Genomic DNA, 15,752 nt, shown 5'->3' on the forward strand with positions numbered 1-15,752 from the left:
AAAACTAAAAGCCGAAGAAGAATACAAGGCAAGCAGAAGAGAACAGAGTGCTCTAAGTGAGAAGCACATACAACGGAAAAGAAACAGGAACACAAACACGAGACAAGAACAACCGATTGACAAAACTCAAAACCTCCGGCGTGCCACACGGCAAAGTGCCCGGGACAGGCTCCATCGGTACTGGGCTAGTCCTCACCCGTCCAACCAGGCCTGACAGCTCTGGCCAGGTGCACCCACCATGGGCTCCGTCCCATGCACTGGACCCAGGTGGGCCTTCCCCAGCTTGGATGGGTTCATGAGCATAAGCCTGGTGCCCTTGGTGGCCCAACGCAGGCCTTTGGAGGACTCCTCCACGTGGCTTGGCCCGGGACCACCAGGGGGGCCCAGGGATGGGTTAAGTTCTGGAATGGGCCTGGATCGGAGGTCGGCCGGGGAAACCCATTCTCAGCCCCGGATCTGAGGCCCAGCTGGGGTCTCCGAGCCCCCCCCCCCCCTCCCTCCCAGGACTCAGATACCCCAAGCCCTGCATGGGCAGGCGTAGCCCTCGGCGAAGGCTCGGGAGGGCCGATTGGCGTTCTTCGGGACCGGCCATCTGGTTTCACCTTTCCCCTCGGCCATTCTCGCCTTGGATCCCCTCTGTCATCTTGTGTGCACAGATTACAAGAAAGGGGGTAATTTTCCACTGGATTACTAAGGAGAGGGTCAGTCAGAACTCTGTGAGGACTGGCGATTCTGTAACAGGGGAAGGCAGAACCTGGGCCTGCCTGCCAGGGCACCCAGGGGCTCGGGTCCACATCTGCCTCTCAGCCCCTTCCCGATAGACCTTTCCTCCAAGCCTGCTCAGTCAGTCCTCCATGAGGTCTGCAATTCCGAGACAGGGGAATGCAGAACCCGGGGCCCTCAGGGGCTCGGGTCTGTGCCTGCCTCACAGCCCCTTCCCTATGGACCTTTCCTCTGAGCCTGCTCACCCCGGGATCAGGCAGGGATGCTAAGCCGGCATCCCCCACACAGGGCGCCCTGCCAGGGGATGCCCTGGACATACTCCGATTGATTGGGCAATCTTGGTCCGTTTAGGGATAGACTGCTTTGCCAGACTTGGCTGTTGTTTCAAGCAAAGAACTTCCACCCCGTATGGACCGTCTGACTCGAAGGCCTGCCACCTGGCCGGAGACCCTTCACCCTACTCAGCAGAGCGAAGGCAGAGCGGCCCGGCAGCTCATGCCCCCAGTGGTCTGACCTGAGTTGTCGGGGTCGGGTGATGCCAGACCCTCGGATGCTGCTGCCCGGCAGGTCTGTAGGCCCTGTACACCATGCTGTCACCACTCTCTGCCCAGTGCATTTCCACAGCAGCTTGGAACAACTATTCTGAGGGGTGCCACCGCCGCCAGGGTCCGGCACCCCTGCATCTCGCTCAGGCTGCGCCTCGACCTTCCTTGACCTTCCGGGGGAGCCGGCTGGGCCTGCGGGTATGCATGCAACCGTACCTCTCCTCACTTCCAACGAGCACTCCCGCCCAGGCGTGTGGGCTCCTTCCCGTAGCAGGCTCCCAAGAGGGATGTGTGGGCGAAGGTTGCGGGTCAGGAAGATGGGCACGCGGCTCCTGAACCCACCCTGTCAGCAGGTGCGGCTACCTAGTTGATCCTGGCAGTAGCATATGCTTGTCTCAAAGATTAAGCCATGCACGTGTAAGTACACAAGGCCGGTACAGTGAAAGTACGAATGTGTCATTAAATCAGTTATGGTTCCTTTGATTGCTCCATCCGTTACTTGGATAAGTGTGGTAATTCTAGAGCTAATACATGCTGACGGGCGTTGACCTCCCGGGATGAGTGCATTTATCAGACCAAGACAAACCCAGGCCTGCCTGGCTGCTTTGGTGACTCCAAATAACCCCGGGCCGATTGCATGTCCCCAAGACGGTGACGATACATTTGGCTGTCTGCCCTATCAACTTTCGATGGTACTTTCTGTGCCTACCATGGTGACCAAGGGTAATGGCGAATCAGGGTTCAATTCCATAGAGGGAGCCTGAGAAACGGCTACCCCATCCAAGGAAGGCAGCAGGCGCGCAAATTACCCACTCCTGATTCGGCGAGGTACTGACGAAAAATAACAATACAGGACTCTTTTGATGCCCTGTAACTGGAATGACTACACTTTAAATCCTTTAACGAGGAGCCATTGGAGGGCAAGTCTGGTGTCAGTAGCCGCAGTAATTCCAGCTCCAGTAGTGCATATTGAAGTTGCTGCAGTTAAAAAGCTTGAAGTTGGATCTTGGGATCAAGCTGGTGGTCTGCTGAGAGGCGAGCTACCGCCTGTCCCAACCACTGCCTATTGGCACCCCCTGGATGCTCTTGACTGAGTATCCTAGGTGTCCGAAGCGTTTCAAAGTAGGCCGGTCGCCTGAATTCTTCAGCTAGGAATAATGGAATAGGACTCGGGTTCTATTTTGTTGGTTTTCGGAACTGGGGCCATGATTAAGACGTACGGCCGGGGGCATTCGTATTGTGCCGCTAGAGGTGAAATTCTGGACAGGCCCAAGATGAACCAAAGTGAAAGAATTTGCCAAGAAGGTTTTCATTAATCAAGAAGGAAAGTCAGAGGTTCGAAGACGATCAGATACCGTTGTACTTCAGACCATAAACTATGCCAACTAGCGATCCGGTGGCGTTATTCCCATGATGCACCGAGCGGCTTTCGGGAAACCAAAGTCTTTGGGTTCCAGGGGGAGTATGGTTGCAAAGCTGAAACTTAAAGGAATTGACGGATGGTCACCACCAGGAGTGGAGCCTGCGGCTTAATTTGACTCAACACGGGAAACCTCACCCAGACACAGAAAGGATTGACAGATTGATAGCTCTTTCTCGATTCTGTGGTTGGTGGTGCCTGGCCGTTCTTAGTTGGTGGAGCGATTTGTCTGGTTAATTCTGATAACGAACGAGACTCCACCATGCTAACTAGTTACGCAACCACCAGCGGTTTGCGTCCATCTTCTTAGAGGGAAAAGTATAGGAGAGACATAAGGAGGCAGTGAGTCATCCTCCCCTTCCTGTAACGTCTCCCGAGGTATCGTTGTCTGACAGGGACACATTGATCATTGACACTTCAAATGCACCTTGTGGGCCAGGGATCCTCCCGGGGCTAGGCCTGTCTGAGGGTCGCTTGATCGTCAGTCACACCGGGGCATCCTCAGGACGTGGTTGGGGCCATGCTTCCCTTCGTCCCCCCACAAGGTCAGACCCCCCCGATCGCCCGTGGCAGGGCCCCCCACCGGGTCCTGCCATAGAGATAAGTGGCCAGGTGCGCCTAGTCCCACTTCCCCGCCTTGGCTGCATGCCGCACGTGGCTGTCTGCGGTGTCCCACTGGCTGCACGTGCACACATGCCTAGGCCGCCCACCTTTGTATTGGCTTCCTGGTGAGGGCGTTCCCCCTCCAGATCCCATCTGGGGAAAGAGGGCGTGCGCTGCCGGGATACCAGGCCCCTGCTCCGGCAGGGGCCTGGCCTTCCCCAGTGGTTCCCCCGACGCTTAAGCTTTTTTTCGACTACGACCTCAAATCAGACGTGGCGACCAGCTGAATTTAAGCATATTACTAAGCGGAGGAAAAGACATTAACCAGGATTCCCCCGGTAATGACGAGTGAAGAGCCCAGCGCCGAATCCCCACCCGGCGGCGTTCGTGGGAAATGTGGTACGAGATTAGTAGTGGGCAGTGAATATTATAGTATCCAATATCAAATTCATTCTACAAAGAGCTGCAGTTCACCTAGTCGTTACTAGATGTCCCTCACAAGTCATATGCAAAGCATTGAAATTATTCTTACATCAAGCTGCAGTTCCACTAGTCATTACTAGATGTCCCTTACGAGTCAAATAAAAAACCATTGAAACCCTTTCATCAAGCAACTAAGAGGATGGGATCACCACCAAATCGTTCAATAAGATGTGCTTTTTTGTTTTCAAGGCATCTGTTTGGTACTCCCCCTAGGTTAGGAAGGATACCAAAATCATCACCTCTCTCACTGCTTGCTAATTTTTTAGTTTCACTTTTGTGTATGTACTATATGCACTTTAGCATATAAAAATAGAGATACGTTATCATAACTGGCACTGTACAGGGTTCCATTTGCAATTATTTTCCAATTTTTTTTACATTTTAGACAAGTACACAGTGCCATCAGCTATGCCATATGCAGACTACGTGTACTACGTGAAGTTCAAACTACGCCCAGGCCTACCCAGCACACTGGGCACATTTCCTCCGCGGTGGTACTCCGCGACCAGCTCGGGTCAGCTGGGAAGACTTTGGGGTGGCAGGTAGCTCTCTGCTCCGGTGGTTGATGTTACAGCCCCCCTTGCAGCAGCTTTGCAGTGTCCGTAGGGGCGAGGGAGATTCAACCGCCTTCATACCCTCTCACAAGCACCCGCTCCCAGCCGCCCCTCAAGGCATGCAGGGAAGGGAGGACGGGGCGCAATTGTCGACTGGGGCGGAGTGTCTTCAGAGCACCCGACTGCATTGTGCCGCCGGGCTGGGAGGCCCATGCCGTGTGCCAGGGGTCTGCGGCAATATCAGTTACCCACCGACCCGTCTTGAAACATGACCAAGGAGTCTAACATTTGCATGAGTAGGAGGGCTGAGCGAAACCCTGTGGTGCAATGAAAGTAAAGGCTGGCGCACCACCGGCCTGTCTCGCCCGCTCCGTCGGGGAAGCGGAGCATGAGCGTGTGTGATAAGATCCAAAAGATGGTGAACTATGCTTGTGCAGGGCGTAGCCAGAGGAAACTCTGGTGGAGGTCCGTAGCAAATCGGTTGTCTGACCTGGGTATAGGGGCAAAATACTAATCGAACCATCTAGTAGCTAGTTCTCTCTGATGTTTCCCACAGGATAGCTGGCACTCGGAGCCCCCAGTTTTATCTGGTAAAGTGAATGATTAAAGATCTTGGGGCCGAAAAATTCTCAACCTATTCTCGAACTTTAAATGGGTAAGAAGCCCGGCTCGCTGGCGTGGTGCCGGGCATGGAATGCGAGTGCCTAGTGGGCCACTTTTGGTAAGCAGAACTGGCGCTGTGGGATGAACCGAACGCCGGGTTAAGGTGCCCGATGCTCACGCTCATCAGACCCCAGAAAAGGTGTTGGTTGATATAGGCAGCAGGACGGTGGTCATGGAAATCAGAATCCGCTAAGGAGTGTGTAACACAACTCACCTGCCAAATTAACTAGCCCTGAAAATGGATGGCGCTGGGCCTTTACCCGGCCATCGATGGTATTGAGAGCCGTGGGGGCTAAGCTGCGACGAGTAAGAGGGCTGCTCTAGTGCACACATAAGCCGGGGGCTAGGCCCGATGGAGCATCCGCAGTTGCAGATCTTGGTGGTAGTAGCAAATATTCAAACAAGAAATTTGAAGGCCGAAGTGGAGAAGGGTTCCATGAGAACAGCTGTTGAACATGGGTCAGCTGGTCCTAAGAGATGGGCGAGCGCTGTTCGGAAGGGAGTCGGATTCAGATCCCTGAACCCGGAGTGGCGGGGATGGGTGCCATTGCGGCGTCCAGTGCGGTGACACTAACGATCCTGGAGAAGCCAGCGGGAGCCCCAGGGAGAGTTCTCATTTCTTTGTGAAGGGCAGGGCACCCTGGAATGCGTTTGCCCTGAGAGAGGGCCTGAGCCTTGGAAGCATTGTGGTTCAGGACAGAACCCTCCTGTGGAGCAGAAGGCCAAAAGCTCGCTTGATCTTGATTTTCAGTATGAACACAGACCGTGAAAGTGGGGCCTCACAATCCTTCTGACTTTTTGTGTTTCAAAGCATGAGGTGTCTCTCACCACAGGGATAACTGGCTTGTGGTGGCCAAGCGTTCATAGCGAAATCGCTTTTTGATCCTTCGATGCCGGCTCTTCGTATCATTGTGAAGCAGAATTCAACAAGCGTTGGATTGTTCACCCACTAATATGGAACGTGAGCTGGGTTTAGACCGTCGTGAGACAGGTTAGTGTTACCCTACTGATGATGTGTTGTTGCAATAGTAGTCCTGCTCAGTACGAGGAACCACAAGTTTAGACATTTGGTGTATGTGCCTGGCTGAGGAGCTACCATGTGTGGGATTATGACTAAACGCCTCTAAGTCAGAATCCCCCCTAAACCGTAATGATACCCCAGTGCTGTGGAGCCTTGGTTGGCCTGGGATAGCCGGCCTCTCTCGGGGGCCGGTGCGTAGAGCTGCTCGATCAGGGATCGGAGCACAGACTGAAGGGGGCCGCCTCCATCGCCCTTAGTGCACTGCATGTTGGTGGGCATCTGGTGCTAAATTATTTGTAGATGACCTGATTATGGGTCAGAGTTTCATAAGTAGCAGAGTAGCTACCTCGCTGCAATCTATTAAAAGTCATCCTCTGAGCCAAGGTTTTGTCTTTCCATGCATGGGCGCCTGCAGATGCCCTCCTCCACCACACCCAGGGGTGGGTCTTTCTGCCATCGGGACAGCATGAGGGAGGTGAAGGGGGCGACATGGCCTCACGGGAGGCTGCCTCCACCACCTGCCCTCTTTCCCTGCACTACCGGGTTGCGAGGATGAAGGCCAGCTGGACCCCCCTTTCCCCCTGCTCCCAAACAAGTTGAGCAGGGAGGTGAGCAGCCCCGGGGGAGGAGCATCCTGAGCAGCTGCCTCTGAGTGCCTGGCCACCCTCGCCAGACTGCAAGGGTCACAGGGTCCGGCTGGCTCTGGCTATCTGGGCCTTCCCGGGCCATCTGGTCACCTGACTGCGTGACCAGATGGCCCTGCGGGCCGAGCGGCCTGATGGCCCGGTGGGCTGGGTGACCAGATGGCCCTGTGATCTGGGTGACCTGATGGCCGGCCTGCCAGTCGATCAGGCTAACTCAAACTTTTGTCCTTCCCCAGGGTGGGGGCTAAATAGTCGAGGAAAATGGGCTCCCCGGGCAGGCTGGCAGGGAGAGGACGTGGCCTGGGCTTAACACTTGTTGGTTCCAGCCGATGGTCCGGGTGCTGGGGACAGGGGTCCTCTGGGGCCTTAGGAGGCTCTCCCTGGCCTGGCTACAGTTTGGAAGCTGGGACCGGGCCCGGGGCTTGAGCTCCGTCCGGCGGGCCCCAGGGTGCGGGAGTCCCCATCCTGCAAGCCAGCCTCGGGTCTGGGCACTGGGTACGGGGGTCCACCAGGGCCCGGGGAGGCTCTCCCCGGCCTGGCTAGGGTTCAGAAGCTGGGACTGGGGGCAGGGCTTGAGCGCCATCCGGTGGGCCCTGGGGTGCGGGAGCCCCCCGTCCTGCAAGCCTGCCTAGGGTCCGGGTGCTGGGGAAGGGGTTTACCAGGCCCAGGTAAGCTCTCCCCAGCCTGGCTAGGGCCCATGGCTTGAGCTCTGTCCGGTGGGCCCCAGGGTGCGGTAGCCCCGTCCTTTAAGCCAGCCAAGGGTCTGGTCGCTGGGGACGGGGGGCCACTGGGGCCCGGGGAGGCTATCCCCAGCCTGGCTAGGGTTCGGAAGCTGGGACCGGGCCCGGGGCTTGATCTCTGTCTGGCGTGCCCAGGGGTGCGAGAGCCCCTCATCCTACAAGCCAGCCGAGGATCCGGGGGCTGGGGATGGGGGGTCCACCGGGGCCTGGGGAGGTTCTCCCCGGCCTGGGTGTGTTTAGAGGCAGGGACCGGGCCAGGGGGCAGGGGTATCTGTCTATCTCTGCTCCGCTGACGGAGCAGAGTCCTCTGCCCACCCCTAAAGGTATTGCAGCACAATCACACGGCGCCTAAGAACTTCAAGAAGCAAAATGGGGCAAAACTGGAGACTAAATACTACAAAGGGCATAGATGGAACTGTACTAAGCAAGGCAAGGCAAAGCTGGAGACTAAATTGGCCAGGACAACCTAAAGGAAACTAGAAACTGGAACGAACCATGGGAAAACTAGAGACTGCAAGGAGAAACAAAAGCAAAGGTAAAATAAGCAGGGAGCAAAATCACAGAGACTGAAGAGCAGGTACACAAGCTAAGAACAGAAAGAAAATTAATAGGCAAAGGGAAAACCAGAGAGAGCAGAAAACTGGACTGGAATACGACAATTTCTCTGGCAGAAAAAAGGCAGAAATTTTTCAGGAGCAAGGCGCTTCAGGCACAGAAAGCTTATAAACTCTTTCAAGCAGCAGCAATTCAAGGGTTTTGTTAGTTAAGTGGGGGGCACACGTCTAGTTATCGGTGTGTTTAATTCCATTATCTTACAAGTCATACAAGGGAAAATCCAGTGCTGAGACATTTCTGAACTTGAACTGTGAAAAGAAATTCAAAGTGACTGCTGAAATTCTGTGATTACTTGAGGGTGTATCGGGAATCTGTGGACCATGGAAACAAGTGTTGATTTTACTATGTTTTCTAGATAGCAATGACATGCAAATAAAAGTAAACCAGGGCTCCGAATGAGTGTTGGTGAATGATAGATTGCAGTTGGTTTCTGCACAGCACCTCCTAGAGGTAGAAAGATGGAATCCTTCCTGTCTCACAGATTGTCACATCTCATAGCAGGATTCAGAATACCACCCATGGCAGTCGTGTGTTTAGTTGGCCTTGTGCTGTGTGAGCTGAAGCCAGCGCATCTGAAGAACACGTGCTGCATCTTGATGGGAAACATTTTCTTCGCTCTCCGTTGCATCCATTGGTGTCTTCAATGGTATGTCTACTTCAGAGACGGTACAGACCACCGATTGCAGAAGACATCTAAATATGTATTTGATGGTATTTAATGTAGTTATAGAGGTTATTATTCACAGTTTCTATGGGTATCCTGAATCTAATAAGACAGTCATGAATACTGCATGTGGGTGATGGATTGCCAAGGGTCCATACATGTGTCCTGATGCACACTTTCCAAATAACTAATTTACTCATTCTTGTCATTGTGGTTGTACTGTATGTGAGTTAGTGTCTCAGATTATTCATCTCATATTATCACACTTCTATGTCATGGAGATGATAAACATGCCAATATGCAGGCAGTGAGGTACAGCGGTAAACAGCCGCTTTTTGATGACTACTTTGTGATACAAGCATTGGCAATCTTCCTTCAACAGGACACTTAACAGGGGATGATGATCTGTGGATATGCCTGATGGTTGTGAATATAACAGGAGCCATATTCTATGTGGATGCTTCCTCCACCTGAGGTCTAATAAGCAGCTGAGGATCAAGGAATTATGTGAGGCTCTCTAGTATGTGACACAATCATGGGTAAAAGTGTGACCTGCATCACACATCATCTTCTCATTCATGCAATGGGAGGAAAAACAATGAATGGAATTATTTAATTAAACTTCATTCTTTCATTTCTCTAATTATTTTACTAAGAAGATGGCATGCCCAAATGCAAATCAGCATAGATTTGTCTGACAAAAACAGCCAATTTACCTCAAATGTTCAGGCCACGCACTCGTCATACCGGCTCTCAAGCAATGACGGTCTATTGAGCCTCATTTGCGGGATGAATATGGAATCTATGGAGCTCACTTATGGGCATTCTCCTGCGATTGAGGAGGACTAGCTGAGGAGAACTAAAGTACTGATTAAAATGGCTGACACTGATAAGTTTGTAATCGCCATTACAGACAGGAAGCAGCCATATGCAGATCACCATGGGCCCCCCAAATTGGATAGGTAAGCCATGTCCCCTAAAATATGGAAAACTAAAAAGTGCAATGGTCATTATCTGGTGTTCAGCAGGAAGTTTCACGGTTTAGCAGCGATGGAGCAAGGTTGCATACGTAAAGCGACTTGCTTGTATTCAACCCTCTCGAAAATAATATTAATGTACTAACTAACATGAATTCGTTATATTAATATTGCATTTACACGACATTTCTAGTATCTAGGGGAAGCTCGACAATGTGCTTTTACTAACTATAATCCACTTGCATTAAAATGGCTGCTGCTACGCGGGATTTTCTACTGCGCATGCGTCTGTCACACTCATGTGACATGACGTATTACTTCGTTTGTTGGGAAACTTTGCTTCTGCGCACTAGAACTAAGATGGCTGTTTTGTGTCCTAACGTGCAAGAAGCTTGCTTGCTGCTTTTGCTAAGCTGTTCGTTCTGCGTAACCTTTAATGCAATAGTTAAAATAAAATAATGGGAATAGAATAGAGATAAGTGTTATACAGTGCATTCATTTATTCTGTGTCTCTAAAACTGTTTCTCTTCTATTTTTGCAAGTATCGCATTTGGACCTGAAATGTACTTCTGACCTCCATCTTTGGAGGAACTGCGCCTGCGAAAAGAAACTCAAGCCACTGAAGCCATGGCATTGAACCAGTGCCAGAATCAGACCTGAACTGAGAAACTATGAGGAAAATGACCTCCTCACCCTGCCAGAGGAAGCTGAATTGAATAATTTGTTAAAATATTGTATGTTATTGTTACATTCACTGCCGGGTGGAATAAAAGTACATGGGAAGATAAAGTCATGGGAGGGAACATTTAAATACATGATTCACAAGTTACCTCATAATAATATGGTGTGATGACCTCCTCGTCTTTTGGCCAATAAAATTGTGGGATTCACACATTTGCAACATTGGGGGGTGGTACACTGACCTGGAAAATAGTATAACTTGGGTAGGCTTAGATAGTTAGATTGTCCGACTTGTCCAAATAGCTGACTTGTCACTGACCCAACGTACTCAATAGGTGATCGAGAGCAGAGGTGCTGGCGGAGCACTCTGTCAGAAGATTCGATAACCCAATCGGGTTTCTGGAGAGGAGTTTGATAACCCAATCGGGGTTCGGCTGTTAGCAGCAGAGAGGGGTGTGACGCTGGCGTTGCACTTTAGCTGTGGGTGCCGGACTTAGCCTGTGGTGGTTCTGTCCTGATCTAATTTGGTCCGTAACCTGTTCTGATTCTGGTCTGCAACTGTTCTTTCTCACTGGCTCCTGCACTTTGGTATTCTCATCCTTTGACTCAGCCCGTGGCCAGGGTTGGTCTTCACACCATTCTAGGTAACTATAAAGTGTGGGTTGTCATTGTATTGTTTTCCCTTTTCTACCTTACCCTGTGTTTTATGCTTAACAATAATATCTTTCCAAAATTATTGCACATGTTGTTACAAAATCTTTATCATTCTAATAGAACAAGAAATTATTGATTTATCATGGTTTTAAACATTTAAGAAATATAATTTAGATAAAAGAACTTAAACCTTTCCCGTGTTTGTGGTTATTTATGAAATGCTAAATGTTATTTTACTACCTATTTTCTTGCTAACTCCCTTGATCCTTAGGACTTTAGGTATCGGTGACTTCGATTAGTAAGTCAAATTGTTTAGATTCCGAATGGTAAATATTAAAATTGATTGAGTGTAGGTTTACCTGTTTAAATATATAAATAGTTTTATGGGCCCAGGTGAGTATGTTGAGCAAGTGAGCTTGCGCTTTATCAGTTAATTTGGTAGCAGCAGTATGGTTAGGGATTAGTTAAGATAGGTAGCTAGTTATAGTTAGTTGGTTAATTGAATTGCATTTTGTATTTAAAAAATGTATTTGATTTTTATGTATTAACCAAACTTGTTCGTATCTGTTATATGTTTTGTTTTGGAATCCCCGGGGGCAGAATAACAGGTGGTAAATGGAAGCCACTCTGTAGTGAGGCCACTTGCCTGTGGAAATAAGTGCATGGTTAGGTAAAACTGGAAACACTGTTTTAGGGACTTTCTGTATAAATGTGTGAATAATTGACAGCAAAGAGTTTGCTAGTGAAACCTTTGGTGTGATTTGCTATCACCTAGAAAGGGTCACACTAAAGAAGTAACAGGTTCTTCTGAGCTTAATTGACAGCAAAGTGGTTCGTTGGTGAAACTTTGGCCTTATATCACCTAGAAAGGGTAAGCCCAAGGGAGAAACAAGTTCTCTGATGCTTGTGTGAAAAGGTAGACAGAAGGGATCTACTTGTAGTGTATGAAGAGTAAACGGAAGGGAGTTATTTGCAGTGAATGTAAATCATTCTTTTCTTTGAATTAGTTACTCAGACACAGTGGCAAATGCTTTTACGTCGTTAATTAATGAAAATTAACATTTAAAGTGAATGAAAAGTAAGTTCTCATATTACATTGCAAAGGAGGGAGTCAGTCGCGGAGCTGCACTGACGTCACTAAGTGCCGTGCTGGTATTGGTTGAGACAGCGGGTGTGTAGCTGAGGTAATATTGTAAAGGAGGGGTGAGTACAGTAGCGGGAGAATTCGTCTCACGAGAAAAGCCGTACAATTATTAGCTGAATTTATTTTTATTTTAATTGTTGATTGGTTATTGAAAAATAAGAAACGCGTTGGTATTGGAGGTTTACGTAAACAAACTGAGTGTCATTACAGAAGTAAAGCGGCATAAAATATATGTGGCATATAGATCCAGGATTCATAGGAAATTGACCAGATAGAAAATGTCTAGGTTTTGCTAAGGAACAGATGATTAGAGGGAGACCTTATATCATGTACGGAGATTAAAAAAAAAATTCATTTGTCAAAAAAGTTAAACATTTCTTTAAAAAAGATAAACCGATAAAAACCAGAGAAGGGATTATTATTCCACCATTGAATACACCTGCATCATATATGATGGTTGAAAGGGGCTATCACACTTGTATATGGTTAGAAAACTGGAAAGAATATACAAAAGATGATGGAATTTTGGCATTTCCAGAAAATGGTACCTTCAATGGTAGAGTTTTGTATAATTTAAGAGCACGCATGAATGAATTAGATCCTAGACCTAGATTAACTCAATATGAGGCATTAGAAGAATGGGAAACAGAGGCTTTTGAGCGAGATAGATCTAGAAGTGACAAGAATTTGAATACATGTTACCCTAAATTTCCTAAAGAGACGAGAGATAAACAGATGAAACAATGGAGGCAGTCCCCATTAGTAGAAGGATTATATCCTGTCCGAGCTTTAGAAGAACAAACAGGAAGTAAAAGTACTGAGAAAACTAAAAATATAATGACAAATGTTGATCCAGAAGATGATTACTTGGAGGATTTACTAATGAAAAATCCACCACCTTATAATGAGCAAAGTCAAGTTAATCCTAGTGTTCCGTTCTTAAAGCCAGCTTTAGTTCCTCAAGTCATGCATGAGACATCATTAGAAAAAGTGTTACAGGAAAAGGAAAAAGAAGCAATAAATAAACAAAGGAATGAGTTAATTAAGAAAATTACAAAGTTAAATATAAGTCCTGAAGCCTTAACAATTCCAGTGACTATAGGTCCTGTTGTACCTTTATATGGAGATAAGCAAACCAGTCCAACTCCCATTTTAACTACACCTGTAGTGCAGCCAAGAAAAGAAACATTAATAGTGGATGATCAAGCAAGTGAATGTGAGTCAGAAATTTCTTTAATGGATTTACCTATAAGATAACCCATAAGTAGCTTAGTTTATTTATTTATGGGTTTGTACCGCACTGGAATCGACTCCTGAAGGAGTATCTCTGCGCCAAAAGTAGAAGGACAGCTGATAGGATGGAAAACCAGGGAAGCTAGCGAAGGTGCTAAGATGGGAATAAAAATGTTTCCAACTGTTTCCTAAACGACAGATAATTGGTACACTGTCTAAGAGAGTCGGGAAGTTTGTTCCAGAGGCCAGGGCCCAGATAGGAAAGTGCTTTCCGACCCTGTCTAGACCTTCTAATGTTTGGAATTTGAAGAAGGGACTGATTGCTGGAACGGAGGTTGAGAACTGGGTTGTAGGGAATAAACTTGTCTGCCAGATAAGCAGGGCCTGGACCATGTAGGCCCTTGTGGGCAGTACAGCAGATCTTCAACTTAATCTGCTGGCGAATAGGCAGCCAGTGTAGTTTTTCCAGCAATGGACGTGAGGGGGTTCTGGGTGGAGCATTTAGGACCAGCCTGGCAGCAGTGTTTTGTACCACCTGAAGCTTACAAAGAAGACTGTCATTTGCTGAAATCAACAGTCCATTGCAATAGTCCAGGCGGCTAAGTACCAAAGCCTGAACAAGAGTCTTCCCAACTGAGTCGGGTAAAAAAGGAAACACTCTACGAAGAAGTCCCATTACATGGAAACAGCCTCCAACTGTTTGATTTACATGTTCCTTTAAGGAAAGACCTTGGTCTATCCGTACACCCAAGTTCTTCACGACCTGCTTAGGGCTAGGGACGGGGCCGGGCCAAGGTCTACTGGCCACCAGTCCGGGGTCCACAATAATGTGGCTTCCTCGAAGAGCATCACCTCAGTCTTTCCTACATTACACTGTAGGAAATTAGAGGTCATCCATCTCGCCACGGCCTTCATACCTTCAGCGAAGGACTGTTTGACCGTGGCGTTGAGTGTCTTAAAGGGAAAAAGCAGCTGAGTATCATCAGCGTGAGACACCGGGATGAAGCCATGTGTTAGCATAAGGCCTGCAAGGGGGGCCACGTAGATGTTAAAAAGTGTTTGGCTCAGACACGAGCCCTGTGGCACTCCCTTGGTGAGCTCCACAGGTGCAGATTGAAATGCGCCCATACTAACAGACTGTGTACGGTCAGATAAAAAGCTCCGCACCCAGGACAGAGCCTGACCCTCAAGCCCCACCTCCTTCAGATGTCTGAGCAGTGTATCATGGGATATCGTATCGAATGCTGCCGATAGATCCAATAGCACCAGAATCATCGAGTACCCCTTATCCAAGGACATTCGGATGTCATCTGTCACTGAAAAGAGAGCTGATTCGGTGCTATGATTTGGCTTGAAGCCGGACTGGGAAAAATCCAGGCCTCCAGTTCGTTCGATAAAGCTCGACAGATGGAAGTTGACATGCTTTTCCGTTAATTTGCTCAGAAACGGGAGGAGAGAAATGGGCCGGAGGTTGGATAATTCTGTCCAGGGAATAGCAGCGTTTTTACGGATGGATCTAACCTGGGCCGTCTTCCACTCTTGAGGTACTCTACCCTCAGAGAGAGAGAGGTTGACCAAGGCTTGAATCATCGGGCCAAGCAACTTGCCTAATGATGGCATTATTCGGACTGGAATAAGATCTGAGGAGGATCCGCTCTTGATTTGGCCCATTAGAGCTTCTACCTCGCTCTGGGAGACAGCTGGAAACTCGGAAAGCAAAAGAGAGTTAGTAGACCCACTCTTCTGAGATGATGACAAAGGGCAACCCAGAGGGAGGCTAGTGCTAATGATTTTATCATAAATCATCTCTATTTTGTTGGTGAAATATAGAGAGATATCATAGCATAGTTGTTGAGATTAAGAATTTAGACTCTCACAAGCTATGGGTTTAGTGAAGGATTGGGAGCGTTGCCCGCCTCAATAAGAAGCGAGGCAATATGGGTCTTTCCGGCCAGTCTAATATTCTTATGGTATAGGGCCAGCGCGGTGAAATAGTGAGTTTTATCAACCTCAGAACAAGATGATCTCCAGGCCTTTTCAAGCTTTCTACAAGCCTTTTTTTTGTAAACGGTACTGGTCAGAAAACCAGACTTCCTGCCGTTGGGCAGGGTGTAGCCCACAAGGTTTTATTGGGGCTATAGTGTCCACTGCAGTGAGAATGGCATGGTTATATTTAGACAATGCTGCCTCTATGTTGTCCGAGGCTGTAATTAGGGAGTCAATCAGGGACTCTTGAAGAGCTTCATAAGATATTTTGTGCCACTGCCTACGTAGCGAAGGTGGAGGGGCAGGACGATATCTGAGTTTTAACTGCATTGGTCATGGCAAATTCGATAACAAAATGGTCGGTCCAATTAACCTGCATGGGGGGATTGCACACAATCATAG

The 15,752-nt window shown here is 48.7% G+C and overlaps 1 protein-coding gene and 2 pseudogenes across 1 annotated transcript in view; 2 read left to right on the plus strand and 1 right to left on the minus strand.

Moving 5' to 3' along the window:
* Positions 1-15,752, minus strand: part of LOC147750997 (protein NLRC5-like) — a 721,414-nt gene that overhangs the window by 135,787 nt on the left and 569,875 nt on the right. The gene's annotated exons all lie outside the window — the stretch shown is intronic.
* Positions 1,632-2,724, plus strand: LOC147750998 (18S ribosomal RNA; annotated as a pseudogene).
* Positions 3,548-6,403, plus strand: LOC147750999 (28S ribosomal RNA; annotated as a pseudogene).

Source organism: Lissotriton vulgaris, chromosome 1_1 (assembly GCF_964263255.1).
Source record: "Lissotriton vulgaris chromosome 1_1, aLisVul1.2, whole genome shotgun sequence".
Classification (NCBI taxonomy): domain Eukaryota; kingdom Metazoa; phylum Chordata; class Amphibia; order Caudata; family Salamandridae; genus Lissotriton; species Lissotriton vulgaris.